Below are 20,610 nucleotides of genomic sequence, written 5' to 3'. Positions count from 1 at the left end.
TGCACCTTAAACGTTTTCATAGATATCTTCATAGACTATCATCAGCGTTGCGTAAATGTATGTTTTTTTTTGTTCATTTAACTACTTAAACCCTCAATACTAAGTAAACTTGACATTCGGCTCTGTACCTGGTTCGCTCCTTTTTCCCTCTAGAACAAACCTCTTTGCCGAAAATAACTCACAACGCCTCGCAGCTGCTATTTTCGGCTAATGTTCCACAGAATATGGAACATTATGGAGGCTAGGGTTCAAGTGGTTAATGTAAAAAAAAAAAGTTCTCATCACACAAAGATTTGGCGGCCCCCTTGTAGTAACTCTGAGGACCCCGTAGGGGGTAGGACCCCCTGTTGAAGACCCCTGCTCTAGAGTCTAGAGTGAGAGATGTTCATGGGTGCAAAACCAGAGGAGCTCTTCTTGTTCCCCCTAGATCCGGCACAAACATGGGGAAAACTGCAGTCTACTACTGTACACTGCCACCAAAATGTGGAATGCCCCACCAAAAGCCATAAATCTTCTTGATTCCCCATCCACACTCTCTGTAAGAGATGTGTTGTGTAGAAGTGTCTTGTGTGATCTGTCTATGTATTGTGATTTTTGTGTCCTAATGGCGCAAAATGAAATTCCCCAAGGACAAATAAAGCATATATCTATCACATTTAAAACATGGCTGTCCTTAAATTACAATTGGACTCATAATAGTTTAATTGTATCCCCTACTAGCCCCCAGTGAGTCAAACAAGGCACTCCCTCAGCAAGCTCCACTGAAGGAGCCCTGTGGGAGTGACATCCCCTCTCTCGCCCCCACCCCACTTTTTTTCTGTAAATATATCTACTATTATTAATGATGAATTGAGTATAACCAACCACAAGCCCCTGGGTCTTTTCGTGTTATCCTTTTAGCATATAGCTTTTTTTCTTTTTCTTTTACTGTACTGCCATATCTGTTTTTCAATCTTGCTAATAAAGTATTCAATCAATCAAATCAAATAGTGATGATTTTAAAGAGTGAGCAACGCAAAGTTTTAGCGCATTCTGTAGCAACTTTATCAGAACGCCTTTTATGTAAGCTGTCCAACAGAACAATGTTATTTGACTGTAAAGGCAATTTGTAATATCTGTTTTGAAAAAGTGTCACACAGTATAAATGAAGTGTATTGTTTATAAAGGTAGGGGAAAAAAAGAAAATGTACTATGCAGAACACAACTGTCAAATGCCATGTACAGTAAGCAGCAGCAGATGACAAATGAGAAATATGTGATACTGTTATGGTTACAGTGGCTTATTAGAATTTAAGAACTTAAAAAATATATGCATACTTTGCTGAGCCTTGCAGTGTGGCATAGCCTCGGGCTAAGATATTTTCTTTGAACAAGGGAAGAGAGGGAAAACAGCTTGAGCTCTGCTTCTAATCCTCACCTTTATCCCCTGTGCTCCAGGTAAGCCTGACCCAGGGGTTATCGTTCACACAAAAATGTGGGGATTCCTTCCTCATTCTCCAGATTAAAGCCTGGCCCAGACAATCACACATGAGGCTCATTCGATAAAAGGCTCCCTAAACAAGCATGACAATTCTGTCGTTTTTATCAATACATAAATAAAGATAAATAATTGATATTATACTGCATAGTACACGTACATAGTACACAGAGTTTAGCATGTACTATACAATATAGACTGGTGCAGTGTGTACTTTACAAGCACACGATTCTGAATAACATTTTAGTGAGTCATGGTGTTGGCACAGTGACTCTTCTAAATGCCAAAATTACAATGTAAACGCAACAGAAGATCTCCATTGAGGGAATCGACTCAAGCATGATGACTTATATTGCACTGAAAATATCCAGAACATTGCAGATATACTGTACAAGCTATGAGCTTGTAGAGCTTGTAGCTTGCTAGTAACTAAATTATAAATCACGCTTTATTGGTCCTGGCTTTTGACTTGGACGCCTTCAGGCAGGATCCAGAGAGGAGCGCTCAGCAGAGGGAGCCCTTTCGTCTGTGTGTGTGTGTGTGTGTGTGTGTGTGTGTGTGTGTGTGTGTGTGTGTGTGTGTGTGTGTGTGTGTGTGTGTGTGTGTGTGTGTGTGTGTGTGTGTGTGTGTGTGTGTGCGTGTGCGTGTGTCTGTGTTGTGCGTGTGTGTGTGTAAGGAGTAAGGACACATTTATATACCAACATACTGTATTCCCTGTCTGCTTTCACCCCATGACTGTGACTCTGTCCTATATGGAAACAGAGTTGTTCTGTGTGTGTGCGTTGCCCATATCGAGTCTATTAGTTTGTTAGGAAGTCTGAGTGATGTATATTCTCATTAGGGCCATCTCCTCCTTCCTTAAACACATCCCCGCCTGACCTGACCTGGCCTGGCCTAGCCTGGCCTGGTGGCGGGTCTAATTTGCACATTCTCGCCATGCAGACTAGACCTCCCACCGTAAAGAACTTCACAAATCTGAGGCATAAATCTCTGTCCCCGGGGTTTCAAAATATGACATGTCCACAGCGTTGGAAATGTTCAACTTTCACGAGGCACGTTTCTCACACAGCCTCGTAACCCGGTTCCCTGTTCGATTTTTTTTTATATATACCGCAAAGAAAAGCCTAAACACATAGAGCTTCTCAGACGCTACAAAGCAGGAACCTTTGGCCAACCCCGGGTTTAATACATACAGCATACATCCTCATGAAAATGCTTCAACATGGCAAATACCGGTGGCCAAATTAATCAAAAATAATGGGCTGGCGCTGTTCGCCGCTCCGCTGAACGATGGTTCTCAGTCTTCACACAGCCTGAGGTCAGGGAGAAGTGTTTTTCACCTAGTATCACAGACTGGAGCCCGTCCAGAGTCAAGAAACCCGATCCACACCCTCTCATTTCTGGATCCGCCAGAAAGGCTTTGCTCCCAATGAGCATGGAGAGGAAAAGGTCTGGAAATGTCACACAGCTCAACCTGCACGCACGCACGCACGCACGCACGCACGCACGCACGCACGCACGCACGCACGCACGCACGCACGCACGCACGCACGCACGCACGCACGCACGCACGCACGCACACACACACACACACACACACACACACACACACACACACACACACACACACACACACACACACACACACACACACACACACACACACACACACACACACACACACACACACACACACACACACACACACACACACACACACACTCACACTCAAGTCCTGCGCAGAATCATAGACAGAGACACAAGGCAAGCCTAGCCAATGGTCACAAGACAAATATTAAACAGTAAAAATATAGATTCACCATAATTGTAGTTACGTGAGGATTCGGCCACGCACATACTGTATGCTCACACATGCACACAAATATAAAGAAACACACGCAGTGCACACCCAAACGCACGCATGCGTATGGCACATAATAGTGTGAGGCTCTCTGTCACGTAAAAGTTTTTCCACCGTCATAAACGATCATGCATGGAGTCCATTCATCTCTTGAGCCCTAGCATACATGATGGGAGGGTTGTGTATGTGTGCATGCGCACGTGCGTGTCTGTGCATGTGCGTGTGTACGTGTGTGTGTGTCGGAGGGTGGGTTTCTATGGTGACGGTAATGAGCGAATGAGGTCGAGTGCAAGGAACCAGGGTTGCGATCCGCTTTGTGCCTCCCTTTGTCCCCACAACAGTGTAAATTAAGGGACGCAGGAACAACAGGATTGAGTACACATGACCTAATGAGGGTCCAGTGTGGGCCAGGCCTTTGGAAGGCTGGGGGGAGGGGGGGGGGGGGGGGGGAGACACACATTAACGGTTACATAAGGTGTTACAGAGTTTGAACCATAAACTAGTTCAACCTATAGCACTCTAAGAGAACACATAATACGGAAGTTATTTTCTGCAGTGATTCCCTTAAAGGAGTAGTTCACCCCAAAAATGACTTATTTTCTATTAATTACACACCCCACAAAGCATTGAATTTGTGGATTTTTTTGCTGTTCTTGTCGCATTCCTAAACCAATAATTTGATGACCGGTGGTCTCTCCGGTAGGAGACTCAAATAGTATCCATTGTGTCTCCTACCGGAGACATTAGCATCTTTCCGCCGGAAATTATTAGCTTAGGAATGCAACAACAAAAAAATCTCCATGAATTCAATGCTTCATTGGGTGTGTAATTGATAGAAAATAAGTAATTTCTTGGGTGAACTATTCCTTTAATCTAGATTAACAGTTTCAGGCACAGGCCACACAATCTATTAATCCACTTCCCAAACATTTCTCCACTCTGATCTTCCTCTTCCCTTTTCATCTCCTCTCCTCTCTCCTTTACCTCCTCTCTACTTGCTCAGCTCCACCTCTCCTCTCTCCCTTTCTCTCTCCCCCTGACTGCCCTGAGTCGAAGTGACAGTAGCTCTCATTAGACGCGAAACACCGGTCACATGTGAAATTGACCCCGCAAGTGTTCTGGCTCACCCTGGAGTCCCCCCCTCCCACCCCACCGCCCCGCCTGTCTTGTCAATCGGCTTGACTCCCCTCTGCCCACAACCGGAGCAACCAAAGCCCCTAAGGTGTCAGGTATGAAGAGGAGAGGGGGCGCAGTTCTGTTGCTCTGGCCGGGGGATTTTTTTAGAGAGAGTCATAGAGACAATATCTATGAGAGTTCTGTACGTATAAGGGTTTGTGGCACACCACGCGCAGGCTGCCGTTCAGAAATATGGGGTTCAATTCCCTGGCTGGACAGTGTGTGACACTCTTGGAGACGGCAGGGTCCTCTGGGTCTTTGGCTGCCCTCTGCACTTGCCTGCCCCCATGAGAACGAAAGGCTGTGTTTGTATGCCCTGCCTCCATCTGTCTCGCTGTCTGTCTGTCTGTCTGTCGGCTTGCGTTTAGGGGCCAGACCCAGCTGCTCTGTTATTGCACTTGGCTGCCTCTGACAGCTTAATGGGATGTTTAATTTTCACGTCAGACTTCCTGCCTCGCTAATGCCCAACTTTCATCCCTTTGATATTTTGCACCCCCCCCCCCCCCCCCTTCCCAGCCAAACAGACACAAAAACACACACACACAATGACACGCTCACACACACATGCACACTCCTAAACACCACACTGACCTAATGACACCTGTGCTGCTCGCTACAAATTTTCATTTGCTCAAAGGTAAGCATGGAGAGTGCAGCCAAATCACACATGTAGAGGTGTTATTTGTTACCTTCAGATGTTTTTTTTAGTCCCTCAGATTGCAAATGTACAAAACAAAATGACTTTGAGCAGTCTCTCTCTTTAACAGGTCCTGCTAAATGAGTGACCACTGAACTATGCTCAAAGAAGTGTCATCGGACTTTTAGCTTGTCATCGCACCAGGGGCCATAAGGATGACCCGTACGAGAAACCTGATATTGCTCACGTATCGCTTACATGCCACCACAGATAGCTGTCCATCAGTCACCCCATGTCTGATGTCCATCAGCATCATTATCTCTCACATAAATGATAGGTTATGATAAAAGATAACAGATAACACATTTTAATTCTGATTACATTATATCTATGGGACAATGTTTGTAAAGGGCAAAGGGCAGTTCACTAGTACAGCCTGAGGACTTATTCTTTATGGAACTAGACAGGATTAAAGCTGGGAGGGAGACAGTATTAAGAAAATGTGGCACAATCCAACGATAAATTCTTGTCTCGACTCTCACCCTCTATACACAGCAAAATCGTGATTGTTAATTTAAATCTGTAAGTGTAAAAATGCACACGCATGGGTAGGCATGTGCCCCCGCGTGTTTGAATCTATTGTGTACAGTAACAAATACAGTGTGCATCTCATTGTCACGCATGTGAAGCCCATGGAGCCCGTATTTATCTTGGAGCAAAATGTGAGAGTAGTTTAACAGTGACTGAATAGCACATAGACTGTAAATAGCTAAACATTTGCACTACACACAAGGATGATTGTAAAGTGGTATGTTTATTTTAAGGCTTTTGAGAATTGAGAGTGACATTATTATTTTAATCTGGTTTAGATTCGACAGTAACACTACTATTTTATGGTGAGACACTGCAGGAGGCTTGCGTGGGTGCGTGCGTGCGTCCAGAGCTAATCTTGCACACACTGGACTGATGACACAATTTCTTGCGCACACACTGCCAGTAGGCCAATTTAGTACCTCCATGCATTTTGTTTCTCATATGCTTTAGATATTTTTAAAACTTTATATAATATAATAATAATAACAATAATAATAATAATAATAATAATAATAATAATGATAATAATGCAAGTCAATGGGGCCTAGAGTAGGCGGAAACCGTGCCCAAATGTGGAGTCATACTGTACGTCTTAGACGGCTGGTCATTCCCATATGGATCTCGAGATCCCCTTGATTGATTGATGGTTGGAAGGGTTCCTGTTTGAGAATATTCACACACCAGTACATTTTTCCATGGGTGATTGCACGCACGCACGCACGCACGCACGCCCGCACGCACGCACGCACGCACGCACGCACGCACGCACACGAAAGGGCTCCCTCTGGCTCTACACACACACACACACACACACACACACACACACACACACACACACACACACACACACACACACACACACACACACACACACACACACACACACACACACACACTGGCAGCTCTAACCAGAAACACTGGAAATGTCTTTTGCGGTGTCAGGAGATATTTATGACTCCTCAAGAGCTATTGTGAGTTGCTCCCCTGTACTCTGAAACACTCGGGGCGAGCATTGTTCTGATGCCTCCCTACACGAATAGCCACACACAAACCCAACATGTCATGGTGAAGTGATTACTGTGCAGCAGTATTTGCCTGAATTGTGTGCGCATGTGCGTGTGTGGTTGTGAGTGTGTGTGTGTGTGTGTGTGTGTGTGTGTGTGTGTGTGTGTGTGTGTGTGTGTGTGTGTGTGTGTGTGTGTGTGTGTGTGTGTGTGTGTGTGTGTGTGTGTGTTTGTGCGCGTGTGTGTTTGTGCGTACTTATATTACTATACTTGTGAGGGCCAAATAGCGGCCAGACAGACACAGAGAGACAGAAAGACAGACAGAGACAGAAAGACAGAGAGAGAGAGAGAGAGAGATAGAGAGAGAGAGGACCCACCCCTAAAAACGTCACACTGACCCTGCTCTGTGACATGTTGCCTCTTTCCTCATTAGATGGTTAACCAGTGTCCAGTCAGGCACAGAAAAGAGGCCCCTGCAACTGACCATCCATTTCCTTTCCAGAGACAGCAAACAAACCCCCCACACACACACACACACACTAGCGATGGGTCGTTCATGATCGATTAGTTCAAAAGAACTAGTTCATTGCCGTGGACAAACTCGTTCACTTCCTGAAACTGTTACGTTCACGCTATCATTCATGCCCCCCATCCCCTCCCCCCGTACACAGGACGGGAGGGCAGGCTGTACGTGCGACGTAATAATAACGCTCTCTGTTTTTCACTCGAAAATAGTGCTACTGAACAAGAACGTGAATGAATCATTTGAACGAATCATTGCCGTGAATGTGAACGAAATCGTTCGTTCACTGAAAAGAATATTTTTTCCCCTACCCCCTTCCCCTTCCCACTACCCCACACACACACACACACAACACACACTCACACCTCCACCCCTGTAGAATCTAAAACTATACACTAAGCGTCAGGAGAAGGAATAAAGAGGGCATGTGGGTGGAGTGTGATTATGGCTCCAAAGAACTTTATTGTTTGGTCACTCCGCTGTCCTCGCGATTCAAGCGGGTGGAGCAACTCGTGCCGTGCACGGCGGTAGTTTGCTTGCTAATTATGTTCCACGATTCCACCGAAAAATCTCTCCGCTAAGAGGTTGTTGTGTCACCGGGGGAAAACAATCGGCCGATTGTTGTGTGAGAAGATTGGTCAGACAGGGGCCGGCCACTTTGTCCCCCCTCCCCAATTATCCCCATTATACTGGATCTGCTTCAAGCTGAACTCCGCCCACCACAGATACCCCCCCCCTGCCAATGGACAGGAGAAAGAAAGAGAGAGAGAGGGAGAGAGAGAGAGACCACTGAGGGGCCAGGGTTGGTGACCACTAGGTGGGGAAATAACTCGAAGGATTTTTCTTTTTTTCCCCTAAAGTGTCGGCCATTTTTTTAAAGAGTGGAGAGCAAAGGTTCTGTTGCCTGGACCTAATGAGCTCAACCACCTCCTCCCTGAACCCCCGAGCCCCCCCCCCCCCCCCCCCCCCCCCACACATCTCTCCATTCCCCCAAAAAAGTGCATGCATGCGTGCGTGCGTGCCTTTGGGGGGGAGGGGGTCAGAAAGGGACGCTCATGAATTGAGTTAATGAGTCTGAGGGGTGGGGAGAGCAGGGGTGAGGAAGGGGATGTGAGATTTTTTTTTTCTTCATCCCCCTTCTCTCTGGCAGGTGTTTTGGAAGTGCGCTGATTCCCACTGATGGATTCATCCGGTCGGTCGGGGGACGCAGACGGTAGACGTGTCACATTCTCCCGATGTGATTCCCAACTGACGGACCAGACAGCTCTGTCAGGCCGTGGGCGAATTCTTCACAGATCTGCTTTGCCGCCAGTCAAGGCCTTGGAGTTGGAATAAATGAATATCGGTCCTCTTCTGTGATCCGTTTAAAGGACGACTTCACCAATTTTCAACCTATCTTCATCTTATAAATAGTCCTCACCAATGATTATTATGGTATGGTACCATTTTTGTCTACTCGGTCTGTGTCTCAGAGGAGGGCTGTGAATATTGGCGTTAACCCACCCACGACGTTACACATCGTGCCAATAAACAGACCTGTTGTTCTCACCTGCACTGCTTCGCCTGTGAAGAGAATGAGTGGGTTTGTGACTTTAAGTTCTCCTCCAAACGACCCATGTTCCATCCATGTGAGAGTTGAGAGGCGAGTGTGTGGACACGTTTCACCACTTTCAAGGCATTCCTATTTTGGGGATGGCTAAAACAGCACATAGTGCAAGCTCACAGCGCATCGCATCGACACGTTAGGGAGCTTGTAGACTGGCTAATTTTGCTATTTCGTTGTACGACCAAGCATACAGGGCTTAAGTGGTTAAACCTCATGGCCGGGTCACAGTAGAGGTCCTGAAGAAAAGAGGGCAGGATGACAGGAGGGAGGGGTGTGAGTGTGAGTATGTATGTGTGTGTGTGTGTGTTTGCCTTCCCTTTTCCCAGAGAGATGGGGAGAGAGAGGGGGAGGGAGGGAGGGAGAGGGCCTTGCCTACTTAGGCTGATTTCAGCCCCACCAGCTCCCGTCAGAACCCCTGAGCTTCACCCGGTGAGTTCGCCTCACTGCCCCGACTTGATCACTCAACCATGTGACACAGGCCTGCCGAAGAGCCAAGAGAAGTGCGGGGGTGGGGGGGCTGAGGGGCAAGGAGGGCGAGACAGACAGACAGACAGACAGAGAGAGAGAGAAAGAGAGAGAAAGAGAGAGAGAGAGAGTGAGTGAGTGACTCCTACACAGAAAACCCTTTTTCTGACATTTATCTGTAAAATGAAATGAATCCCGGAGGTTTGCATCAAACCAAGTTCCCTGGTCCATTTTTTATCTAACTGTCCTCCAATGTTCTGCTTATTAGGGCCTGTGCAGACAAAGAACAAAACTCTTTCTACCGCTGGTCTATCTAAACGGGGCTGAACTTTTCCACCGCAGATAACGGCGGAGCAGAGCGCCGATCTCTCGACGCCGTATCAAAAAGGAAGGCCGCTTCCCACACTCGGGTTGCGTCTTTCCCACAGACGACTCCTGGGAGTTGCAGCAGGGTGAGATAGATAGATAGCCGCCGTCTGCCTGTCTCGCCGTGTTCAATATCAGCCAATAGCCAAGCTTTATCGTCAGCACATTCTAACACAGGGGTTCCCAAACCGTCTCCACACCAAAGGACCCCTACATAGCCAAAGCTTCTGACTGCAGCCCCACAATGTGCTGTGAGCTTATGGATCTGCTATTTTCAGTATTTGTAAAAAAAATAAAAAATAAATATATATAATTGATTGAAAGAGGTTAAATTGGCACAATAAACAGGGTCTAGTAACTAGACCCTCCAGAAAAACGCGGGCAAAAAGTCCTTGATTATGCGGGGTAAAACTCTTGATTAAGCGGGCTAAAATCCTTGATTTTGCGATGAAATATGCGGGGGGTTTTGGAATTTTATGCGGTGAAATTGGGGGAAGTTGCGAACTATGCAACTTCCCGCAATATAATATGTGCGGGAAGTTATATATAAGTTATATATATATAAGAATATATATATATATATATATAAGAATATATATATATATATATATATATATATATATATATATATATATATATATATATATATATATATATATATATATATATATATATATATATATATATAACACATTAACATATTAACATATATATATATATATATATATATATATATATATATATATATATATATATATATATATATATATATATATATATACGTTAATGTGTTTGTTGTGCTAATTTAACCTCTAGATATATATACGTATATATACATAATTTCTTAATGATTTTTTTCCCTTCTTTTTTGTCATTTTCCTCTCCTTTCTAATTGCCCCCCGGCGCCCCCCTAAGGGCCGCGGGCCGCACTTTGAAAACCTGTGTCATAACACAACGCGCTCACAGGACCCCTCATTCATTCGTTCTCTTTCTCTTTCACCCCAAAAATGTGCATTGTTTTCCTCAAAGACAGGCGGGGAAAAGAGGAGAACTGGAACACAAGAGAGCTTTTTGTGTATTATTCAGGCGCCAGATTCAGTAAACAAAGCTGTGTAATAAAGGATCTCAGTTACAGTGCTTTTTTCTCTTTCTTTTTTTTTTAGATTATTTGGTATTTGCTGAGCAACGATGGAAATCCCCTGAACTGGCTGCGGCGGTATGACATTACACAAACAAGAAAAACACTCCAAGCTCTATTCACTTCTGTCTGTTGTGCATTTTTATTTATTTGAAAGAAGCTGAGATGCTAGCATGCATATGCGTGTGTGTGTGTGTGAGAGAGAGAGAGAGAGAGAGAGAGAGAGAGAGAGAGAGAGAGAGAGAGAGAGAGAGAGAGAGAGAGAGAGAGAGAGAGAGACACACACACACACACACACACACAGGGTCATGGTGACATTTCTTTGGTCAAAGCAGCAGCAGACTTTGACCTTTCCAGCCAACCATTGTCTTGCTCAGGCGACAGAGGGGATGCATGCAACAGGGCCAGCGAGAGATGCCGCAGATAAGGCTGTGTGCGTGTGCACGTGTCTGAGTGTGTGTGTGTGTGTGTGTGTGTGTGTGTGTGTGTGTGTGTGTGTGTGTGTGTGTGTGTGTGTGTGTGTGTGTGTGTGTGTGTGTGTGTGTGTGTGTGTGTGTGTGTGCGTGCCACTAAAGGGCAAACAGTGATGGGAGTGATAGCCATGATGTCTCCCTGTCAGTCTGTCTCCATGGTTGCGCTGGTGCATGGCGAGTGGAATAAGGGACAGGGGCGAGAGTGTAATACCAGTGGTGGAAAGTAACTAAGTACATTTACTCTAGTACACTTTTTAGGCAGTATTACTTTACTGGAGCATTTACAATTTTCAATACTTTTACTTCTACTCCATTACATTTCAGCGTCAAATATTGTATATTTACTCCACTATAATTATTCGAAAAATGCAGTTTACAGGCACTTTGTACATTTTGATTATTATTACAAAACCACTTCAGACCTATATATATATATATATATATAGCAGATCTGCTATTTTCAAAGGATTTGTATACATTTTATACATTTGAACATTTGAAAAATGTTATACATTTGAAAAATTTTGATGCAGATAGTTTTGTAGTTTTACTCAGGTAAATTTCAAAGGGTATTGATACTTTTACTGAAGTAAAATATTTGAGTGTTGATGACCAGGAAATACATGGATCTGCTCCTTTTATGATGTGGGTGACATGACTTTCTACTGTATGTTTGAATAGAGATATCTGTGATTATGTTTGACAGCAACACTCTGCTTCACGGCACACAGTTGCACACATTCTATTCACACCTGGGAGCTACCCAGTACAACCACAGTCTTCTGCTGTTGAACAATTTGCCAAGCCTTACGGTCACAAACGCTAGCCTCATTGCCACACACAAATAAAAAGTTCAAAACCCACAACCCACCAGCCCTGTAGAGATATGTCTTTCATTGCATTATATAAGAGCAATCAGGGAAAAAGAAAAAGAAAATAAAACGTTTGTTAAGTCACATTGATTGGGTCCCTACGTCGCAAGTTGTTGGGAATAGCGCAGGCTTGTTGTTGAAAAAGACATCAAGCCATAGGCTATTTTTAGCACCATAGTAGCTGTCTGTCGGTGTCGGCTCTCAGGTGCATTCAGCTACTTTTTTTCACACCTTCCAATCGACTTAATTCGACTGCCAGACTGTAGTAATCTGTTGTAGTCTGTTTGTTGGAGAGCTACCTTTAAACAGCTGTGTGTGTGTGTGTGTGTGTGTGTGTGTGTGTGTGTGTGTGTGTGTGTGTGTGTGTGTGTGTGTGTGTGTGTGTGTGTGTGTGTGTGTGTGTGTGTGTGTGGGGGAGGGGGTCTATTAAAGAGGGCTCCGTGATGTCCTGTGAACTCATTAGCACCAGTGCGCCAGGCCCTGCCCAGTGTATAGACTAGGTGTGAGTAAGGTAACAGATTGAGGGTGTGATTGTGGACTGCAGATTGGAGGCTCTATGCACAGCAGCTATATTGGAAAGAAACCGGGCCTCTGCCTTAATTCCTTCACAAGTACCAATGATACTACTGAAGGCTAAATTATGCTCCATTTTGGTTATTGTTATTGCTGTCATCATTGTTTTACTATTGTTGTTTCTATTGCTTGTATGTCTTGTATCTCCTTGTATTTGGCCACCCACCCTAAAGCCTGGCTCTGCCTGACATTTTTTTCCAGTTAAGGGGTCTTATGCCTTATGTCTAAAGTTATTAGGCTTTCTTTTTTACTATTTTGAAAAACATTTTAATATAGTGATAATACATCGACATGTTTTTCTCTCTATTTTGCTTTCTCTCTTTCCTAGCTATTCCCCCATCTCTCTCTTTCTCCTGTCTCTCTTGTCACTACACCATACCTCATAGCCAGAGTTGTGGATGACAATTGATCAAGTATGCTGATAAACAAACCGTGAATGGCAGCCTGTTTCCCCATCAGCTGTTGTGAATGTACTTCTATTAGATTGGCAATAAAGAAGAAAGATGAATGAAATTGATTGTATTGCTTATAAAAGCAAGTCTCTCTCAAATCTCTTTTCCGAAAAGAGCCGATCTACTGTACAAGCTCACAAGGCTGTGAGCTTGCAGATTAAATGTTTCTATTTTTGCCATATATTGGCCACGAATGTGGATTGTGCACCTATTGTGACATGCCCAGAATGTATATTCCACATTATAGTATTGCGATAAAAGGTGATGATTTAAAGTTGAAGATCATGCATACCATGCAGCTGAATGTATATCGTTATGAAAAAGGCCTCGACTTCTGTTGCACCACAAGCAAACAGCAGTGAATGTGTTTGTCGAGCACAAATGCTGCCTCTGCGCTTTTGACAGGAAATTCCCATGGACGATCAATTCTTTTTTCTTTTTTTTCTTTTAACCACCAAATCCTTCGTTTGACTCGAGGCAGGAGAGGAAGGAAATGATTCTGCTGCCAAAACCGACACATGAATTAACCGATGGTTTCTTTTTTTTTTCTTCCTCTTTTTCTGCTTCTTCTTCTTCTTCCTCTTCACCTATGCTGCCAGCAATTGAAAGGGATAAGTCACACAAGCGCTTAAAAGCAACACAATACTTCCTCGTTCTGGCTATCGTCCTTAAAAACCCATCGGCTTACATGGCCCCCTTATCCTTCAAGTATTTTCTTACATGTCTCCAGTGTTTTTTTGGACTCAGGTTCGTGCAGCCCTTCGTCAGCGCTCTTTTCTATTTTTGTCGTTCTCTGATTAAAGTAAATGCTCTTTCGAGGGTTGAAATTGCAAGGGATTTTTTTTGTTTTCGGTTTTGCTTCTTTACCCACATTCCCGCACTGGATGAGACGTTGATATGCGCTGGACAGGGTTCCACAAGAAGGTTATTGTGTGGCCTTAATTGTGCCCAGTGGATTGTGACGGCGGTTGGGTCAGTGAGGTAGGGGTGCTGCTCAGAGCACCGCTCGGGGCCCGGGGCATTGCCCCTTCGCTTGCCTGTTCCACAGCTGTCATCACCTTATTGTCCCACCAATTACCCATAATTACTCCTGGCAGCGTCAGCTCCATTCAACTATGTGGACAAAAGACGTTAACGTTCCACACCCCAGGTTTGATCAGGTATATGGGTGGGGTGCGATGGTGGGAGGGGGGTTGCTGTCAGTAGTCCGAAGTACCTGTTTTTTAAGGTGAATACTCTTGAAATGTCTGTTTTTGGTCTGTGCGTTGGTAGCCCCGTGTAGCTGGAGATCTCTGCCTGCCGAAATAGGTTGATAGATTCATAAGTTCGTTATTACACTGGCCCGGGCGCAATCCGAAGAAAGAGAAAAGAAAGAGAGAAAAAATGGAAAAGCATAGGACAAGACAAAGAAGACTAGACTAGGACAACAAGAAGTCAGTCACAACAGGAGGGAGTAGAGGCTAAACACACAAACAAGCCACAAAACAGCAAGTGAACCTAGGAGTCCTCTACGGTGAAAATGTTGGTCTTAAGCATGTTTTTAAGTCCCTATGGTGGGGGCAGCTTTGATCCTCAAAGGGAGTTTGTTCCACAACTTGTGTGCCAACAAAACAAAGGCACAGTCCCCCGTCCTTACTGTGGTAGACCGTGGAGCCTTCATACAACTGACTGTCAGATCTGAGTGACCTGGAGCTGGGATATTGGTTTAAAAGTTTCACCAATATCTGGTGACTTTTAAATTCAGTGTAGTTGCTACTGCTAAAACAGCAGGTCCAAAAATGAAGGACCACCCTAAAGATTTTGCTCTGGTTCTGTAATGCAGATATGTTTTAAATCTTCAATAGTTTTCTGCCTAATTGTAACCCCTACGTTGAATTTAGAAGTCACCCAAAGGAATTGGTTGGCTGATATCTCCAATCGTCTGACTATGTGAGATTAGTGCATTGGTGATTGTCACAGAAGCGGCATGTTCATATGGACTCAACTGGCCCCCAGCTCACATTATAACAAAATGCCACAGAACAGTTGCTGTACGTCACTTCATGGTTAAAACTGCAGTAGTTTATTCTCCGATTCATCACACCTCTTATGCGTGTGTCTGTTTGTCTGTCCCAACAACATTTCGCTGCTTGTACTCGTATATGTTAGTGACGATTAAATATAACCTTCTTGATTCTTGTCTGTCTGTCTGCTAACGTCAGTCTCAGACTGAGAGGTTTAACCACATGAATCCTAGCATCCTTATTCTGGGGATGTCATATGAACATTCTGAACTTTTTTGCCAAAAAATAGCTAATCTTGTACAGTAGATATTTTCAGAAAAGAGATTTGGTGCAGAGAGGGGGGGAAGTGGAGAGGGAAAATACAGACACCTGGGGGACCCCGGTCAACGAAGTATAGTGTTGAAGTGGTTAATCATTACAGAGAGTCCAGACGTTTACCCTATGCAGTCTGATTTGACTGTCATTTGTCAAGCTGGGTCTAACTTTACAGCCCCAACCTCCTTCACTTAATCATGTTTTATAGCCGTTCTGACCCTGGCTACAGATCAGAGATGGCAGAGCTTGGCGGCATGGGGCCTTAAAGGAATCATTATAAACCTGCCTACTCTGTTTGCCAAACGGCTACTTCCTGGTTAGAAGTTCACAGCATGAGAAGGAGTTTTTGCATGGTTAGTTAAAAAAAACACGCATGCATTACAGACGCTACGAGTATGCATGCACAGTCAGTCACACACACGCACACACGCACGCAACACATACATCACGCACACATGCACGAACGCATGCACGCATGCACAGTCAGTCACAAGCACGCACGCACGCACGCACGCACACACGCACACACACAAAAAAATCCAGATTGTTAATTTAACTCTATAAGGGTATCAACACATGCGGACATGTGCACACACACACACACACACACACACACACACACACACACACACACACACACACACACACACACACACGTATACACAGCACCATAATGTTCTATCTCTGTCTCTCTCTAACATACATCTCTAACATATATACACACACACACACACACACACACACACACACACACACACACACACACACACACACACACACACACACACACACACACACACACACACACACACACACACACATTCTAAACCATTGGTGCTGTGGCAGACGGAGACGGGCATGGTCCATGAAAGTCACCAGTGAACAGTATTTGAAATTCCCTGCGGTGCGGCATGGCATAACTTTTACACCCAGCCATGCCAGCATCAATAGCCCAGACTTCCAGACCGCACTGCTTACTGCTTACTTTCAGGGCACATGGCGTGAACTCGCAATAACATTTGTGAAGAATTAGTTTATTAAAAAGACGGGCCATCATAATATTTACGCGAGGCAAGATGGCGGTGGGGGGAGTGTCAGCTGGAGACACTTTGCCTGAGAGAGAGATGAAGCTCCGGTTGCCAACTCATCTGCCAAGCTGAATCAGTCTGGGTGGAGAATGCCAGTGTGTCGCACTCTGCTTTACCCGGGGCAGACGTGGAGAGAGAGAGAGAGAGAGAGAGAGAGAGAGAGAGAGAGAGAGAGAGAGAGAGAGAGAGAGAGAGAGAGAGAGAGAGAGAGAGAGAGAGAGAGAGAGAGAGAGAGAGAGCCTGGTAACTCACAGAACAACTAACATTTCTCATTGCACATGTCGGAGCTTTGACTTGTAGGCTGCTGATCCCCCTAGAGTCCAGCGAAGTTCAACTTCTGCACTAACCCTCTACATTTCCTTCAGCTGAGGCTGTAGGGTTTATCAAATACAAGAGAATGCACATTTATTCAGTGCATCCATAAAACTTAGAGGAACGAGCTGTGCTGCCTCTTGGCTCAGGCCCAGTGCAGGGATTCAAGGGAAGACCCAGTTTGAAGTGACGCCTGAGCGCACTTCCAACCCAAACCTATATGAACCGGGAGTCTTGGACCGACTGCACAGAGAGTCCTTGGCTCCCAGAGTCAGCCTGAAGAGTCTTTTTATGATCTGTTTATGCAAGCTGAAGCGGCGACCATTTTCCAGAGCACCCCCCCCACCCCCCAATCCTGTCTCAAGCCTTCTCATCTAAACCCCTCCCACCTGCCGGGGCCTGGAAAACAGTGGCTCCAGAAGCGTGGGAACGCGGGGACCCCTTCAAATCAACCAGGAGGTGCCTGTGTGAACACTCTTTGCCCTTATCCAAATGTGCTCTCTCTCTCTCACACACACACACACACACACACACACACAGAGGAATATACGCACCACCGCTCACTCGTCTCCCCCCCCCATGCTGTCCTCACCTGCGGCAATAACTTTGTCACGTCATAAAAAGCACTCGCTAAAATGAATACCATTTCCACGTCCATGTTGGACAGGGGCTAGCGTGCAAGCAAACACCTCGCCAATAGCGCTACGCACACGGAGGCCCGGCGCAGACACCCCGCTCGCCCAGCCAGGCGACCCCCAAGCTTTCATCATGTCTCTAACACTTGGCTCTCGGGTCCCTCACACGGCAAAATACCAAACAGCATAACAGCTTCTTTGTAACATGTATGTATTTCTGGGCCTTTTTCAGGGTGGGGGGTGGGGGGGGGCTATGATTACACAATGTGCATATTATTTTTCAGGCACATTATGCGCGATGGAAAACGCTTTCATCTCAGGGGGGGGGCGGGGTCGCTGCAGCGGCGCTGTGCCCCCTCGGCCGGTGGGAGACACGCAGAGAGGAGACGAGGGCCTGCGCCCGAACAGAAGTCACACTCAATCTGGGCTGAGGGAAGCCAGCGGTTTGCTGCAGGCTGCCTGGCCAGAGTCCTCCCTGCCCCGCGATCCGAGCTTTCCGTTCAAGTTTATTTTACGTTTCCCCTCTCGTTTTATTCCCTTTTCTCACAGAGCTCTCGGGTGGCCACAGTTTGCCATTCACACACACATTAAAAGGGGATGGAGAACACACGCACGCACACGCACACGCGCACACACAGACACACACACACACACACACACACACACACACACACACACACACACACACACACACACACACACACACACACACACACACACACACACACACACACACACACACACACACACACACACACACACACACACACACACACACACACACACTTTCCATCTTCATTAAGTTGCATTAAAGGTTTGTCATGGAATTATTCAATGAGACAACTCTCTTTCCTGTAATTTATTCCGGTTCTTGTTTGCATGGTCGGGCCACACAACAGTTCGATATCCCAGCATGCCGTATTGGCCCGTGCTAAGTGCCGTTATTAAAGTGGTAGCAGTGCGGGCAGGGATCTTAATTCAAAAAGCCCGAGCTGCTTTTTACGCCTGTAATTATGAGCTTCATGCCCCCACCACTACCTATCCACCCCCGTTTTATTTTCTAAATAATTTTTCCACCTCAATTTCCAGCAACATCCTTAAACTGTAAAAGAAGCTCAAATTAAGCGGCCGCAGTGGCAATCTGGTTCCTATTTGGGATGTAAAAGATCGAAAATGAAAAAGCAAAGAGAGCGAGAGAGAAAGAGAGAGAGAGAACAGAAAGAGCGCGCTGCTGCCTGCCACCGCTGAGAAGCTAACCGTTTCCATATGTTCATGTGTCTCTGCTGGCCTTTTCTTTTTTCCCTCTCCCTCCTCTCCCCTCTACTCCCCTTCTTTTCTGCTCTTATTTTTTTCCGGCCATGTCCCGCAGCTTCTTCCCCTCACTAAACAGACTATAAAGAACATGCGCCGTATGCGCCGTAGAGAGAGGGGGGGGGGGGGGGGGGGGGCTCAACAAGGTGCAAGCGCTTACGTTCAACCAATCACGGCTCTACAATCCCCCCCCAGGTCCCTTCCCTTCCTCGTTGGCCCTGATTGGCTGCTTGCGCACGCACAGATGTTCCTCCTTTAATGATTTTTGTAACCATTAAGTTAATAGTTGTTTATGGCAGTGAAATGCAGGAATGCAAAGGGGGTGTGGGGAGGGGTTCTGGGGCAAGGAGGCTGGGGGTGAGGGGGTGTGATGGATGGGGAAGGAGGGCAGTTTAAGATTTTGAGGGGGATGTGTGTATGTGTTGTTGTTGGGGGGGGCATTGGGGCAACTGCGGTGGAGACAGTGGGTTAACATTACAAGGGGGAATGGAGACAGGGGTGTGACGTGCACACCCTCATGCATGCACAGTTGCACGCGCTTACCACGCTCGTCCTCGTGAGTGCACACTTGCATGTCTGCTAATTGTCCTTCGCATAGATACGCAAAGAAACAGGTCAACAACCACACAGTGTAGTGACAACGTTCACGTTGGGGAACTCTATGACATTATCGTGAAAATGCTTTGTGTGTATGTGTATGGCGTGCGTGCTTCAAACAGTCCCTTATGGAAAGATACATAAAGCCATGCGTGTATACACGTATGCACACACACTATAAAATAGGAACATGGTTATACACCTGCATGCTAATGTGCACACACATTGTTAAACACGCACGCACGCACGCGCGCGCGCACGCACACACACACACACACACACACACACACACACACACACACACACACACACACACACACACACACACACACACACACACACACACACACACACACACACACACACACACACACACACACACACACACACACACACACACACACACACAGGCATGTACACTGACACATAAACAAACACACCGATCCCAGAATGTCCAGCGTATAAAGAGTGTGTCACTGATCAGTGGAGACGTGAGGCTGGGAAGGGATGACTGAGGCTTTCTTGGAAACACACTTAAAATCACACAGGATTACTCACACAATATGGAGGCTTGAGTGTGTTTTTACGTGTGTGTGCGTGTGGGCGTGCATGTGTGCGTGTGCCTGTGCATGGCAACGCGTGCGTGAGCTTTTCACATACTGGAAAGTATCAGCAGGCACATCAGCAGGCGGCCCAAATACACACGTTTCAACCCGATTTACTGTCGAGGCTACTGTGAAAGTCAACTCAGCTTTTGTTTGTGACAGCGTGCTCCTATTCCATCACAGGCGACCAAGACCAAAAAAAAAGCGTGGTCTGATGTCCCATCGAAACCCGAGATCAGGCATCTGCCTGTAGGAGCCTCACACATGTAAACACATGAGTCAGCATTCAAACACAGCAGTCCTGTTCTAAAATCCACGACATCTTGACTCTGGACTGGTTCTTTTTCAAGAACGGAGGGAGAGGCCCCCAGTCTCCCCTCAGGTACAGTACCCCCCCAACCCCCAGAGGGTGTGGTCTGTGCTGGATCGCAATGAATCCCAGGTGTCCCTTAGTGGTTGTGGTGGTGGTGGCGGTGGGGACTGCGGCTATCGCTAACGATGCTAACGCGAACCTTCTGGCGCGGCCA

This window comes from Gymnoscopelus microlampas, assembly GCF_963454915.1.
Source record: "Gymnoscopelus microlampas genome assembly, chromosome: 22".
In the NCBI taxonomy this organism is placed as follows: Eukaryota; Metazoa; Chordata; class Actinopteri; order Myctophiformes; family Myctophidae; genus Gymnoscopelus; species Gymnoscopelus microlampas.
This window is presented reverse-complemented; position numbering follows the sequence as displayed.